Raw genomic sequence first — 15,600 nt, 5'->3', positions numbered from 1 at the left:
CAATATCTGCATAAGCTGACTCTTATATTTTATAGATTTTACTTTAGTAAGTATAATATATTCATTATATAATGTGATAGACGGCCACGGACCTTGCCTGGTCAGGGCGCCCTTTTGAGGAAAGGACCGGGGGAGTGGACATACTGTATCACCAGCAGTACCTCCCCTGGGGCATGAGAGGGCAGACCCCCTGGTTTACATCGGGGACACGAGACTGGAGCTTAGAAGCTCAACCCTGCGGGGGCCCGTTGACTGATCCGGAGCCGTGGCCTGTAGCACTTCCGCCACACCCGGAAGTGCTGCTAGAAGAGGAGCAAGATTCCCATGCTGCACTTCTGCCACACCCAGAAGTGCTGCCAGAACTTGATCAAGGAGCATCTGGAGCACTTCCAGGAGCAGTATGAAAGAGGCCACCTCACTCCACTCAGTGAGCCGGAGTCGGGAGGCAGAGGACAGAGCTTGTGAGAGGAGGAGTGAGGGTGACAGAGAAGAAGGGAAAGGCAAAGAAAAGACTGAGCTGAGTTTATAGTGGTGGTTTCTGCACTGTGTGTTGTACAAAGAAGAAAGTGACAATAAAAAGTGTGTGATATTGGACATCATTGGGCCTCAGTGTCTTTCTGTGTATATATATATATATATATATATATATATATATATATATATATATATATATATATATATATATATATATATATATATATATATATATATACTGTATATATATATATACATACACACATACATACATACACACACACACACACACACACACACACATATATATACTGTACATATATATATATATATATACAGTATATATATATATATATATATATATATATATATATATATATATATATATATATACATTCTATATTCTAACACTCATTCTATCAGCGACACTTAAATGAACTCACCCACATTACACAAATTTATAATTATGCCTTAGCCTGATGTGAGTGTTGGGGATGTGAGAGGAAAACCAGAGTATCCTTGGAAAATCCACAAAAGCCCTAAGATTGGAGTCCAGTGTCTTGGAGGTGTGAGGCAGCAATGCTAAACACTAGGCCTCCACACCACCGGAGACTAAAACTTGTCAAAAGAAAACAATAATAATGTTTCAATATAACACAACCGTGTGACAAGTGAAACCTCCCCTTATAGGTCAGATTTTTTTTTTTTATTTATTCGCAGCAAAGGGAAAAACACTCTAAATGAAAAATTACAGAGATAATACAGTAAAGAGAAAAATAAAAAGTGACAGTTTTGCTCCACACATTTTGAAAACCATGTTTCTTCTTTTGCACAAAAATGATTTTGCTGTAATGGATCAGGTTGTACAATAAATCAGCTGCAAAATAAGACATGTTCTGTATAATTGCCTAGCAACAGGGCCGGAAAAACTTGAAAATAATTTTGGTTTCTGTCAAGCATGCCTACCCACATGTCCTTTCAGATTTCTTCTTTATGTTGTAAATCCCAGAGAGGGAGACAGGAGAAGAATGTGCTTGTGTAAGTGGCTTTCAGATTTGTGGCTTTTAGAAAATGTGATTTTTATGTTAAAAAATATTCTAAATGAAATGCAAATCTATTAAATAATGCTTGTAAGTTTATTTTAATTATGCATAATGAATCTTGTTTATTCTTTTGATTATGTAGGCACAGAAATAGCATTTGGGATTTGAAGGCAGGCCAGATTCTGTTTAATGGGATGGGCATATAAAATAAAATAATTTAACACCATGTAAAAACATGGACCCCAGTTCAGTATATAAATCTATTTGATGCTGGAGCCTAACACAATATAACAGGCTCCAACCCAATTAATCTAATTCAAGGTCACAGTGGGCTGGAATCCATGCCAACAACATAAGGTACAAGAAACTGCATGTGGTGTCACTGGATACTAAGCCAGGTTTAAAAAAAAAAACATATTTGGCATGATATTCAGAATGACCCTGAGGAGTGATTAAGAAAAGACAATATGGAATCCTCAAGGTGAAATGAGTGGAAGTGCAGTTTGACGTCCAAAAATGTTAGGAGTAACTGTAACTGAAGAAAGTCACAGCTCCTGGAAAAGCTCTTATCTCAGTTGTGGTAACCCAGAAATGCCAAATGAATCACCATGACATGGCTTGCCCACAGATCTGTTGGTTAAAGGGGCCCTTGTCCTTTCCAAAACTGGCTAACATCTGAAATAAAAGGCTTTGCAAAATCAACATGAAACTTGCAATGAACTGGAAATCTCTATTGATTCCTGAGTGACACACTGTGGCTGCAAGCAGTGCTGTCAAACATACTGTAAATGAATGAGAGATGGTCAAGTACAGTATTGGCTATAGAAAATAAATTTCCAGCACATAAATATCATTAAAAAAAAAATCACACTAGGATTGATTTCAGCTTTTTTCTAGTATCACCATCATTGCTGAAGTCTCAGTACTGGCACTGAATTAGTGAGTAACACTTTTTCAAACACTGACTCTAATATATCAGTAAAGATAAAATAGTCTGAAAAGTGCAGTTAAAGATTTTCCTCTCTGCCAGTCATCTAACTGCACAAGTTCTAAGTGTGCAGCCCATACCCGGGAGGATACTGCTGTCCTAATGACCACCTTGGCAGAACTCTTCGGCCTGGGAAGCGCTAGAAGAGGAAACAGAGAGGGATCACTCTCAGCCAGGTATTCTGGGTGCAAAGGCGATGTGTACTGACAATTCCAACTGTATCTAGCCAGGATTTTTTATCTTTCTACATTTTATGTTTCAATTTTCATAAAGGCATTTTCAATAGCCAACACCTGGTACGAGTGGTTCACCCATTATTTTTAACCTTCTGCAAAATGTATTTTTAATGGGTTTGATTGGATTTATTGACAACCTTCATGGGAATTCTACTTTGGGTTGCCATTTGTGAACCTTGCAATAGTCAGTTTCCATTCATTGTTCAAAACATGTTCCATGTTCCAAAAACCAGTTTCCACCAAGAAAGTCTAGTATTGCACATCTGGATTTTCCCCACATGGGCCATCGAGTTACTAAATTCCTCACCTTGGACATTGTCTCCAGGAGTGAGTTTGATTAGGTTTATTCTGAATTGTATTGCCTATGAAAAGTATTAACTTCCTTGGATGTTTTCACATTTTATTATTACACAACATTCAATTGCAGTGGATTTTGGTTTTATAGTTTTTCCTTCCCCCTCCCCAGGTTAAGAGCTTGGGTGTCCTCCTCAACAGCACTCTATCTTTCAAATCTCATGTTAACAATATGACCTGGTCCACATATTTTCACCTTCCGTCCTCTTCTCACACCTAATAGTACTTCCTATTGCTCCGGTAACATCACACATTGATTACTGTAATTCTATATTGGCTGGCCGCCCTCACAAGCTTCTGTATAGACTTCAGGTGCTCGAGTTATTACTGGGACCAATTCCATAGAACACATTACCCCAGTTCTTAGAGAACTTCACTGGCTCCCTGTTAAATACTGTATTCATTTCAAGATTCTGCTATTAGCATTCAAAGTTCTTCATAGCCTGGCACCTTCATATCTTTCAGATCTGCTACATATTCATACCCCTGCTCGTACTCTTAGCTTTGCTCCTCGTCTTCGGTACTCCCTTCCTTAAGATATCTGCAGCATTGATTCCTTTCCCATTTTCAAATCCCGACTTAAAACAGATCTTTTTAAACTTGCCTACTCCACTTGATTTTTGTCCCTTAATTGTACAGTTTAGTGCTTTTATGATCATAAATACATAATGTTATTTTAATTGTACAATGTTATTTTTCATTGCAATGTTTTCTTTTTATTCATTGTTTATTTCTTTCAGTATTTATTAATTTATTAATTCCTTGTTTTGGTATGTTTCTTTTGACCTTTTTGTAAGGTGTCCTTGAGTGCCTTGAAAGGCACCTTTACATAAAATGAATTATTATTATTATTATTGTGGCTTCTTTGACATTGTAAAATTAAAAAAGACACTTCAATGTCAATGTGTATTGTGTGTCTGTGGTACTAGGGTGCTGTACCATGTTAGCCATTATGGATGGAATGCGAAGTCGAGCAAAATGACACCTTTAATTGGCTAACTAACAAGATTACAATATGCAAGCTTTTGAGGCAACTCAGGCCCCTTCTTCAGGCAAGGGCCTGAGTTACCTCAAAAGCTTGAATATTGTAATCTTTTAGTTAGCAAATAAAAGTTGTGATTTTGCTAGACTTCTCATTGATGTCAAAGTATAAACAGATCTGTGCAAAGTGAAATAAATTGATTAAAAATGTAAAGCACAAAATAATTTACTGCTTTAAGTATTCATAATATTTAAGAATAAGAAGGATGTGCAGGACTGTAGTAACTACAGGGTGATAAAACTGATGAGCCACAGCATGAAGTTATGGGAAAGAGTAGTGGAAGCTCAGTTAAGAGGGGAGATGATGATTAGTGAGCAGCAGTATGGTTTCATGCCAAGAAAGAGCACCACAGATGCGATGTTTGCTCTGAGTGTGTTGATGGAGAAGTATAAAGAAGGCCAGAAGGAGTTGCATTGTGTCTTTGTGGACCTGGAGAAGGCATATGACAGGGTTCCTTGAGAGGAGTTGTGGTATTGTATGAGGAAATTGGGAGTGGCAGAGAAGTATGTAAGAGTTGTACAGGATATGTACGAGGGAAGTGTGACCGTGGTGAGGTATGTGGTAGGAGTGACGGATGCATTCAAGGTGGAGGTGGAATTTCCATCAGGGATCGGCTGTTAGCCCTTTTTTATTTGCAATGGTGATGGACAGGTTGAAAGGTGAGATTAGACAGGAGTCCCCGTAGACTATGATGTTTGCTGATGACTTTGTGATCTGTAGCGATAGTAGGGAGCAGGCTGAGGAGACCCTGGAGAGGTGGAGATATGTTCCAGAGAGGAGAGGAATGAAGGTCAGTAGGAACAAGACAGAATACATGTGTGTAAATGAGAGGGAGGTCAGTGGAATGGTGTAATGAGTAGAGTTGGCGAAGGTGGATGAGTTTAAATACTTGGGATCAACAGTACAGAGTAATGGGGATTGTGGAAGAGAGGTGAAAAAGAGAGTGCAGGCAGGGTGGAATGAATGGAAAAGAGTGTCAGGAGTGATTTGTGACAGGCAGATATTAGCAAGAGTGAAAGGGAAGGTCTACAGGACGGTAGTGAGACCAGCTATGATATATGGGTTGGAAATGGTGGCACTGACCAGAAAGCAGGAGACAGAGCTGGAGGTGGCAGAGTTAAAGATGCTAAGATTTGCATTGGGTGTGGCAAGGATGGACAGGATTAGAAATGAGTACATTAGAGGGTCGGCTCAAGTTGGACGATTTGGAGACAAAGTCAGAGAGGCGAGATTGCGTTGGTTTGGACATGTGCAGAGGAAAGATGCTGAGTATATTGGGAGAAGGATGCTAATGATAGAGCTGCCAGGCAAGAGAAAAAGAGGAAGGCCTAAGAGAAGGTTTATGGACGTGGTGAGAGAAGACATGCAGGTTATGGGTGTAACAGAACAAGATGCAGAGGACAGAAAGATATGGAAGAAGATGATCCGCCGTGGCAACCCCTAACGGGAGCAGCCGAAAGAAGAAGAAGAATATGACAATCTTAAATGCTCACTGGAGCAGTTAATTGGTTTTAGAATAATTAGTTCATTGGAGTTTACCTGGCTGGGGTTTCCGTTAATTGTAGTTTAAATACAATTTATCTGGAAGGTGTAACATGTGGTGAGTCAGTCTGGTTGCATAAACTACACAATGAAGACAAAAGAACACTCCAAGGAACTCTGCAGACAAGGGTGATTGAAAAGCACAAGCCGAGATTCTCATTAAGGCAAGAGTAAAATCTATTTTTAAAAAAACAGGTCTGGATATTTTGAGCTGAAAGGCAGAACTTCAAAGTGTTTGAAACTAGGCAGTGGTCCAAAAAAGAAGCAAAGTATAGACTTAGGTGGGTCATAACAACAAAAACTCAGAAAAATGTGAATTAATGAAAGGTTTCACTGTAGTTTTTAGGAGATATTAGTGCAATATAATTTAAGACAATATTGAACATTGAACAATGAGCTGAGAAAGCCAAGTAATAAAGAACAATGTCATGTCATGGCCAATCTCCATTACAGGATGTGCTTTATACTGCAGTTACAGCACATATTTAATGAGATGCCAAACACCATTTATTTTAATTCATTATCTCACCTGTTTAACCAATTCAGAGTCTCGGTGAGCCGATATCCTATTTAGAAGGACTGAGCACAAGGCACGGACCAACCTTAAATGGATTTCAGCCTATCACAGAGAAAAATTCACTCACATTGGGCCATTTTAGAGTGGCTAATTAACCTAAGATGCATGTCTTTGGAATGTGACAGGACAACTGGAATACCCATAAGAAAAATCTGCAAAGACACAAGGAGACCATGCAAATGCCACAAAGACCTCACTTGGCTTTGTGAGACATCAAAGCTAACTACTGATCCACGGTGTCGTTCCCAAATAATGTACTATAATAAATATACTACTATGATGATATTAATCTGAAATTACTAAAATTCTTCTTACATATTGTAGGTGCCATAGAAGATGGACAGGCATCCTGGCTGGGATGGAGGATGGTTTCTTGCCCGGCCAGGAGGCCCTAATAGATGGACTGTGCAAATGGGCATGCTGGGAGCAGTTCATTCCACCACACAACAGGTAGCAATGTTCATCCAGGATAAACCCAATGATTACACCAGCAGGATGGCATTGGAACTGAAGTCCGGAAAAGCAGCCCTGTTGGGGTGTTTGAGTGCCACAAGTGGGAGCTCCCCGGGGAGGACTATCATGGTGTTTTAGAATGTTCAATGTTTACTCTGAAGAGTACTAGTTGGTGATTGCAAAAATGAAGTCTTAAGATTTTTGTGGGATATAAATAATTCTTTTTTGAAGCACCTGTTATATACTCTGTACTAAGCATGTCACAAAAATCTTCCAGGAAGAAAAAATGCAGTGTACTGGTAATGAAATATGATGTCTTGTCTCAATCAGGTGAGTCAGCTCCACTGAGAAATACTGTAAGTTACTCTTTGTGGACTTTATACAAATGGACTTTGTATTTTGTGTCTTTTTGAGCTCAGAGAGACTAACTACTGTATTCATTACATTAATTTACCATATTTGTATATTCTTATACATTATATATTCAAATCATGTTTTGTCATATTTTTTGTTAAATAGTAAACATATTCATTTCTTAGAATTTATTTGAAATAGATTATTTGTGTGGAACAGTAACATACTCCTTAATCCGTTTTGCATATTGTAAGTCATCTAGTGTTGTACATACAGTATTGATGGCAAGGTACTTTGGTGCCATTATTGTAAGTTCTCTGGACAGAAAGGGTACACTGATTTTTATTATGCGTTTACCTTAGCGATCACTAATGAAACAAAGTCGTCCGCTGTCCAAAACAAACATATACAGTACCTGGCATAATTAGTTACTAACGGCAGAAAACAGTGGAGTTCTCTTCTGTTCTCAATACTCTTCTGTCCACTATGCCATGCTTTCTTAAGAGTCACAACTTTTTAGCCTACTTTGTGTAAATGCACACTTAAGAATATGTGCAGAATGTAGTATGTGACTATATATCAGAATCCATTGCTCTTGTTGTTTTTAATTTTAAGGGTAATTATTATGCAGTACAGGTATGTAAAGAGAAAAATAAAAATTCTGTCTATTCATTATTAGACTACTGATGATGAAACTCAGAAATACATCAAGACAACAACTCTGGCTGCTTTGGCAATGGAGGTTTCGCCCAGACTTAATAAGGTATTAAATTAAAAAAGAATAAAGAGAAAATAAAATTTAAAAGTAAATTAAATGCATTTCTTTGCCAATGTCTGTATGGGACAATGTAAATGAATTAGAGAGACCCTTGTTCTTTACAAAATGACTTAAAATTTAATGTTTAAGCAACAAAAATACACGTACAAATTGATAAATTAATGTATAATGACTTTAAAGTGGAAATAACATATAACAAAAATTATCTATAACGGTATAATAAAAGGCCAACGTCTATCACTCTCACAGTAAAAATTAATAAGCCTGAAACACAATGGCTAGAAGGCATGAAGCAATCAAAGATGTTTTATGTTTACTTTAGAGGGTACTTGTTACTCAAGTCTTATGTCACACCAACAGGAAGAAAACCAAGGCCCCCTTACTGCGCCATCATCTCTGAATAAGGATGCCAGCATATCACAAATATTGGCAACAAAGGGGCAGGAGGAGGTGGAGCAGCAGGTTTTTGTGATGGCTGAACGCACCTAAGGAGAAGTGCTGGGATCTGGTCATGATCACTTCGCTCAAACCCCCCTCGTCCCCCGAGGCACGCTACGCTCCTGCCACTTCGTGTTGGGAAGGGGGGAGCTGAATGCACGCTAAGGAGAAGTGGACTTTGTGCTGGCTCTGTGCTGCTTGTTTTTCAGCTTGTCGCTCTGCGTGTCAACCATTTAAAAGCCTGTACAGCAGCTCTTATCCTGTCTCACTGCCTTGTCTTGCATGAAGTTAAAATGTTTTATAATAGAGAGATGTTACTCATATCCTTAGCCTGACATCCACATATTATATGTGTTTACAAAGTGTGTTTTAATAAGTTTACGTGTGTTTAAAGCTTGTGGGATGGGTATTTTAAGGCTTAAACTATAAAAAAAATGTGGTCTTTCTATATTGCGGATTTTCACCGGTGGGTCTGGAACATAACTTCCACGATAGGCGGGGGATTACTGTAACTACATTTTGATAAAGGATTACAAGTGAGTTACTGATTGGTTCATTCACAGTAAAAAAAGATTAGGAGAATTATTATATTATATATTACATTATATTAGCTGCATGTGGTCTTCGGGAAAAAAAACAACCCGAAGACTCTCTAGCAGTTTTATTATATTGGTAAAATGCAGAGGCGTCAGCTAAGTGGGCCAGGACAGGTCATATCTTGTCCAAGACGGACGTGTAGTCGAGTGCTGCTGTGGCACAAATTGAGTGGGTCAGGCTGTCTCAGGCAAACGTATGGTAGCTCATTGTGTGAATGTACATCGTGCACGGACCTCAAAGCTGAGTTTGCCTGCTTGGACCGAATGAGACGTGAGGTGCATGCATGCACCATCTCACCAAGTGCATGTCACACTTGTATAAGCTGTGGTTGAGCGTGAGCAGAGCGGACTGCTCCATACACACACACACACATAAACACACACACGTTTTGTACTGAGAACTGAGGTGCATGCAAGCAGCGAAAAAATTGAAAAGTGAATGCATGCACCATCCAGTGGCTGTGGTTGAGCGTAAGAAGAGCAGTTTGCTCCATATTCACACACACACGCAGGTCTTTATATTATATAATATATTATATTATAGGAGGCACGGTGGCGCAGTGGTAGCGCTGGTGCCTCGCAGTAAAGAGACTGGGGTTCACTTCCCTGGTCCACGCTGTGTGGAGTTTGCATGTTCTCCCCGTGTCTATGTGGGTTTCCTCCCACAGTCCAAAGACATGCAGGTTAGGTGCATTGGCGATCCTAAATTGTCCCTAGTGTGTGCTTGGTGTATGGGTGTGTGTGTGTGTGTGTGTGTGCAGTGTGGTGGGCTGCTGCCCAGCCCAGGAATTTGTTTCTGCTTTGCACCCTGTGTTGGCTGGGATTGGTTCCAGCAGACTCCCATGACCCTGTGTTAGGATATAGCGGGTTAGAAAATGACTGACTGATATTATATTATATTATCTATACTTTTGACAGGTCACTTTCATTATTAAGAGATCTGTATTTACCCCGTTTTATCATGTATTAGAGTTTCAGGTATCCAAAATAAAATAATGAGGTTAAGTAAAAGTATAAATGTAAAGATTAAACTCTGGAGAGTTATGAAAATTTGATTTAATGAACACAAACATCAAGAACATAACTTCCAATCTGGATGCTTCTCAACTGCACTTAACAAGTAAATGTATTTATTTAAACATGTGTCTACAGGCATGCTGATTGAATTTAAAAATAAAAATGACTGCATGGAGAAATAACAAATCTTGATGATGTGCCAAAACTGATTTAAACAGTTAATTTTAAAATATGCAGTGTTTAATGTAACACAAGACGTATCAATGCACACTGGAATAAATCTTGAAGTGGACCCATCCAAGTCAAGAAACAAGCACTTTCTTTATTAATTGGTATTGAGGACTCTATATTGAAAAAATGAATGTTGCAGATCTTGCTGTCTCAAGATTTTATTTAATACTGAACAGAATAAAGACTGTAGTAAATATCTAACATAATTACTTGTGCTTACTCTTTTCTTTTTAATAGAAGGTAAAAATAAGACATTATTTAAAGAGAAAACAATTGAAATTACTTGCCTGATTTACTCCAAAAGGGAGATACATATGCAAACTGCAATCTCTACTCAGGCATAAAGTATTTATTTAGTGCTGAGCACAGGGGACAATACATGAATATTGTATATTTGGCAGTGTGATAAGCAGCTGTTCCAGGCTGGGGTGACTTATATTTGCCTTGATTCAAAAGCACACATACATGCATGCAGGTCAATACCACATACAAAATACATGTATGGAGTGTGTAAATACTCCATAATCTTGCACTGCCCCTCCCAGACATTGGGAAACACATAATGTTCGTCTCTGTGTTTCTCATACAGAGGGTTGTGGACATAAGGCATAACTGCACAGGAGTGTATTAAACAGATCACTGGTGCAAATCACAGTGTCATCGGCCAACTAACTAATCAAATCACAAACCGCATGTGTGATGCAGAAGGTGGCTGTAGAACTAAATGTATAGTATACTGTATTTGTAACAAAGTGGCCAGATTAAGGATTTCAGTTTAATGCAATACATTTGTCATTCTTAAATTATATACAATGACAAATTGCTACAGAATGCAAGTAAAATACTCATCAAGAAGTGATGTGCAAAAACCAAATATCATAAAAGGTAAATCTGTTGTTTTTTTTAATTTGAATAACTTTGGTCACATACAGTAAATGTGGATGGTTTAACGACTTCTGTTTTTTGTAAGGGGCCACTTTTGGTGACCATTTTCTTTTACCTCTGGTAGAACAAATTTGTTTGGTGTTTGACTCATGCATTCATAATCTGAATTATGGACCCCCATCTCCACTCATTTTGATTTATACTAATTATCAGGCACAATAAGGTATTGTTTTAACATCAGTATTAGAACTTTGATCCTTTCTTATAATAATCTTTATAAAAATATTCCCTTTTTTATCTTCAGCAACACTTTGCATTAGAAATAATAAATGCAATTAACACAAATGCAAATGCATCAATACAAGAAAACACATTATAATGTTGGTTATGAATTAAGCTGAAATAAAAATACATATGATATACTTTAGCAAGACATTAAAGTAAAATGTGGGATTTCCAAATGTTGCTCAGTTACTAACTGTATAGTATATTAATGTACATTTTTCTTGAACAGCTGACTTTTGTTTTCCCACAAAATCGTCTGCGGATTTAGATACAAGTATCTAAATTTGTGTGCTGCCAGTTTTTAATCTGCATGGAAAATATTAGGACTGCTGAGAAAGAATCTTAACTACACTGCAGAGCTTGGACCTCATTTTGATTACAGGCTAGTGTGCCTTCTGTGTATGGAATGACATTCGTGACCAAAATGAAGGAATTAAAATGGTAATTATGAAATAATCATGTGAAAATGTACAGTGATACATAAGTGAGTCAATAAATTGGGAAGAAAATGCATAAATAAAAGTCACTTAATTATTATGAAATACAATGTTATTGTTTTATTTTACATTTAATTATTGCATGTTTTATTTCAAAATGGCTTTTTTTTTTATAGAGTACTTTATTTTGCAAACTTTTCCTAATGGTATATTTCTGAATGGTCATTTTAACATGAGTACTATTTATTTCAAAATGCATTTTTTCATGATAAACTTGTTAATCAAGACAAAGACCAACAGGCTGAAGGTATCCCTGTTGGATAATCTTTTCCTTTTTTTTTAATTTTATTAAAATCAAATAACATTCCACACAAATAATTCAAGTTTTACAAAATATCTTCAAAACAAATCAAACCCCACCCCTGAGAAAGAGAGCTAGGCCGGCACAATAAAAATAAGTAAATAGATAAATTAATAAATGAATAAAGATACATGGAGTAAAAGAGGGGAGAAAACCTGCTTCCTCAATTTAAATGCTTATTCTAAAATGTTATTGATTAGATCCCGCCAGGTTCTGAAAATGTTTTGTACAGATCCTCTAAGTGAGAATTAGATTTTTTTCGAGTTTCAAATAGTATATAAATAGTTACCCACTGACTTAGAATAGGAGAGTTTGGATTCTTCCAGTTGAGCAAGATAAGTGTACATGCCAATGGATAATTATTTCTTTATATTATGTTTGTCTGAATGCAGGTAGTAGACTACCAAAGATCGTGTAGAGTTATATTCAAACTGACAAAAAACATCAAGGCAGAAAGAGTTAAAATAGTTAGTTTTTTGCAGACTAAATATACAGAGAGTCACGCATGTGTGTCTATGGATCACCCTCAGGGCTCCTCAAAGGTATGTGTTACCAGCAGTTGCTAATCATGTTCTCTCCTATTCCTTCCACAGCACCAAGAAGATGCCCAGTGAGGACGCCTGACTCCGTCCCTTCTGGTCTTCTGCCTATAAGTCACGGGGTCACACTGTGAACACAGCATGGTCCAGGACAAAGCTCCTGCATGACTGATTGACTGACTAGAAAGTATAAGAAAGCTGAGCCTGAGTTTAGTTACTTTTGCTTGCATTTATTTTTACTACCTCTGCAACATTGCGTGCTTATACCTTTGCGTTTCTTTTTGTTTGAAGTAAATGGGAATGACCAAGTTGGCGTCCCTACTTTCATCATTCCTCTGTCAACCACAAGAGATAATGTAACATGAAGTTCTTTTGAGATTTTTCATTTCATTATTTATTTCATAGTTGTAATTTTATTTCATGTTGGCAGCGACAGTACTCCATTTCTGTGTGGAGTTTGCATAGTTTTATAACTTCCTTTGGCTACTCTGTACGGCATTCAAAATCCAAAGATATTGTGACCTCTGCCGCAGAGGGACGCGGTGGCCCTTCAGAAATCCCATCTTAAGCAGTTTTTAATTGAAAAAAGAAACACACTCTTTCAGTACCTCGTTGTGAGAGTAGCAGCCGGCTTGCTGCACGATGTGTTCCACACGTGGGGCTACTAACAATTAAAAGATTGAGCCACTGCCATCCTGAGGTCTCCCTCTCTCCTGTCTCGCTTCCCCCAGACTACCGACGCTCCGGCTGCTTCTACCGGTCTGCTGGAAATCCTTGATGATGAAGACTTTGTGTTCTTTTGAGCAGGAGTCAGGGCCAGTGCATCACATTTGACAGCTGTTCCTTGTGAGGCCGGATCGCCTCTGTAAGAGACTTGTGTTTGTAACTGGCAGAACAGCAATAAAGTTTTTACTCTTTGAAAAATCTGCTGAACTCTCCTGTGCAACTTTGTGACCCAAGCTTGACAATATGTGCTGGTTACTAAAAATTGGTCTGCTATGACGGTGTGCTTGCACATGATTTTACTTTGTGATGAATTAGTGTCTAGCCTGTGTTTGGTTCTTGCCTTCCATGTGTTTCTACCAGAACAGGGTCTACTGGATCCAAAAAAGGATGAACAGATGAAGGTCTCATATTTCCCTTCATTAAAATAAAAAGTTAAGAAGGGAAAAATAAACAGATCAGCCTTCATTATATGTGTCAAAGCAAAGCTGAACACCGAAATGAGTTTCAAAGTTCCTGCTGCTACGTTTACTTCATTAGCACTTGTTTATCTAAAGTAAAAAGAGCTAAAAATACTCACAATGCTTCCTACGTGTCTGTGAAAGAACATTAAAGCACAATGCAGATAATCCCACAATAATAAGTTTCAGAATGTATCTGAATATATCTTTAAACCTCTTTTTAAATTCTTCACATTATATGACTCATAGTTTTCATACACATCATTTAAACTGCATACAGTATATTTAATTATCAATTTCTGTAGATATATTAAATTTGATTTTATGCACTGATTAGGCATGACGTCAATCCATATTCTGAAATAAATACTCCCTAAAGCACTTAAATTACATTTTCTGAATTCTCTTAAATTTTGAGCAGAGTACACATTTGCCCCCAACCAATTCAATAGAAAATATGATTGTTGATTCTAGTCAAGCAAGCAGTGCTGTTTGCAGACGCCGCTCTTAAGTTTAACAGGATTATTATCCTCGCATATATGTTTGGCTCACGGATGACGTGTCAGATTTCACAAATTTGACCCTCACATACCGTGAATCCAGAAAGTATTCACAGCGCATCACTTTATCCACATTTTGTTATGTTACAGCCTTATTCCAAAATGGATGAAATTTATTTTTTTCCACAGAATTCTACACACAACACACCTTTCGGTCCTGGCCGTCACTTCCTATCCTGAACTTTAAAAGCCCCCACCTTATCCCTACTCCCTCAGTTCTGTTTTGGACTCTGATTTGTGCACACCAGTGCTATCTTTTTGTTTGCAATTTAGAAGCCAGGAAAACAATATACAGGTGGCTGCCCCAAACCTTGCTATGGCTCGTGATCAAGTTTGTGACACAAGTAACATACAAATTTAGGATACAGTACAACTGCTTTACACAGTGCTTAAGTTAAAATTCTTTAATACAGTCCTAGTACTGTAAATAATCCATAAATATGGGATAAAAAAATGCAGCTTGGCAGAAAATGCTGCAAACATCCTTTATATGAAATTTAGTAGGAAAACAAAGACGCAGCGATTAATAAATAGCAGCAGCTATTCCCTGTTTAGTGTATGTACCAGGCATGTTGATTAGTCGATAGTTAGTGCCAATAGACTGACAAAACTAATTTGGTACCATAAAATACAGAACAGAGGATTGCACTGTAACTTAGCCTAACTTTACATTTACGTTTTTATTTGTACTTTTCTATGAACACAGTGTTGATCGCTGCTTTAACAGGAGCTGTAAGTTCATGCAGTGCCTTCTTTTTGAACATAGTAAGCTCACACATGTGGGACTATAGTCCCTTGGTAGCTAAATTAAGCTTGGTTTAGTATACAGTGCAGGTACACTCTATAGTGTAATTTGATTTTTAGGTTGGCTGATTTCATCTTTAAACAATTGGCTGACAAAGCAACAAGTAGTTAAACTTCAAAAAGACAAAGGAAGTTTAAACTTGTGCTTTGAAAAGAAAACACTACAGTCAGTGCAACCCACATCTGATGTAGAGGTATGTTGGTTTAAAGTGGCTCTTAATATTAATGAGCCAAAATGCTGTAGTTTACATATTTTTTGCAAAGCTGATTGCATCTTCAAGCCAATTAAGAGAAAACACAAATGCTTTGGATTTGCATTTAAACCTTGCCAGGTGTAAAATCTCATTTTATGTCAAATTTCTGTTTACAAGATGCACTATTAAACAACCTTCTTGTTTCTCTTTAGCCAGCACCACTGTGCC

The 15,600-nt window shown here is 37.7% G+C and overlaps 1 protein-coding gene and 1 long non-coding RNA gene across 2 annotated transcripts in view; one reads left to right on the top strand and one right to left on the bottom strand.

Moving 5' to 3' along the window:
- sardh (sarcosine dehydrogenase) overlaps positions 1–15,600 on the bottom strand; it is a 249,311-nt gene that overhangs the window by 56,797 nt on the left and 176,914 nt on the right. The gene's annotated exons all lie outside the window — the stretch shown is intronic.
- LOC120535141 lies at positions 1,475–8,434 on the top strand. Its single transcript, XR_005634859.1, has 4 exons — positions 1,475–1,512; positions 6,581–7,039; positions 7,743–7,826; positions 8,202–8,434. It is a non-coding gene; the product is annotated as an uncharacterized LOC120535141 (long non-coding RNA).

Source organism: Polypterus senegalus, chromosome 9 (genome assembly GCF_016835505.1).
Source record: "Polypterus senegalus isolate Bchr_013 chromosome 9, ASM1683550v1, whole genome shotgun sequence".
In the NCBI taxonomy this organism is placed as follows: domain Eukaryota; kingdom Metazoa; phylum Chordata; class Cladistia; order Polypteriformes; family Polypteridae; genus Polypterus; species Polypterus senegalus.
This window is presented reverse-complemented; position numbering and strand designations above follow the sequence as displayed.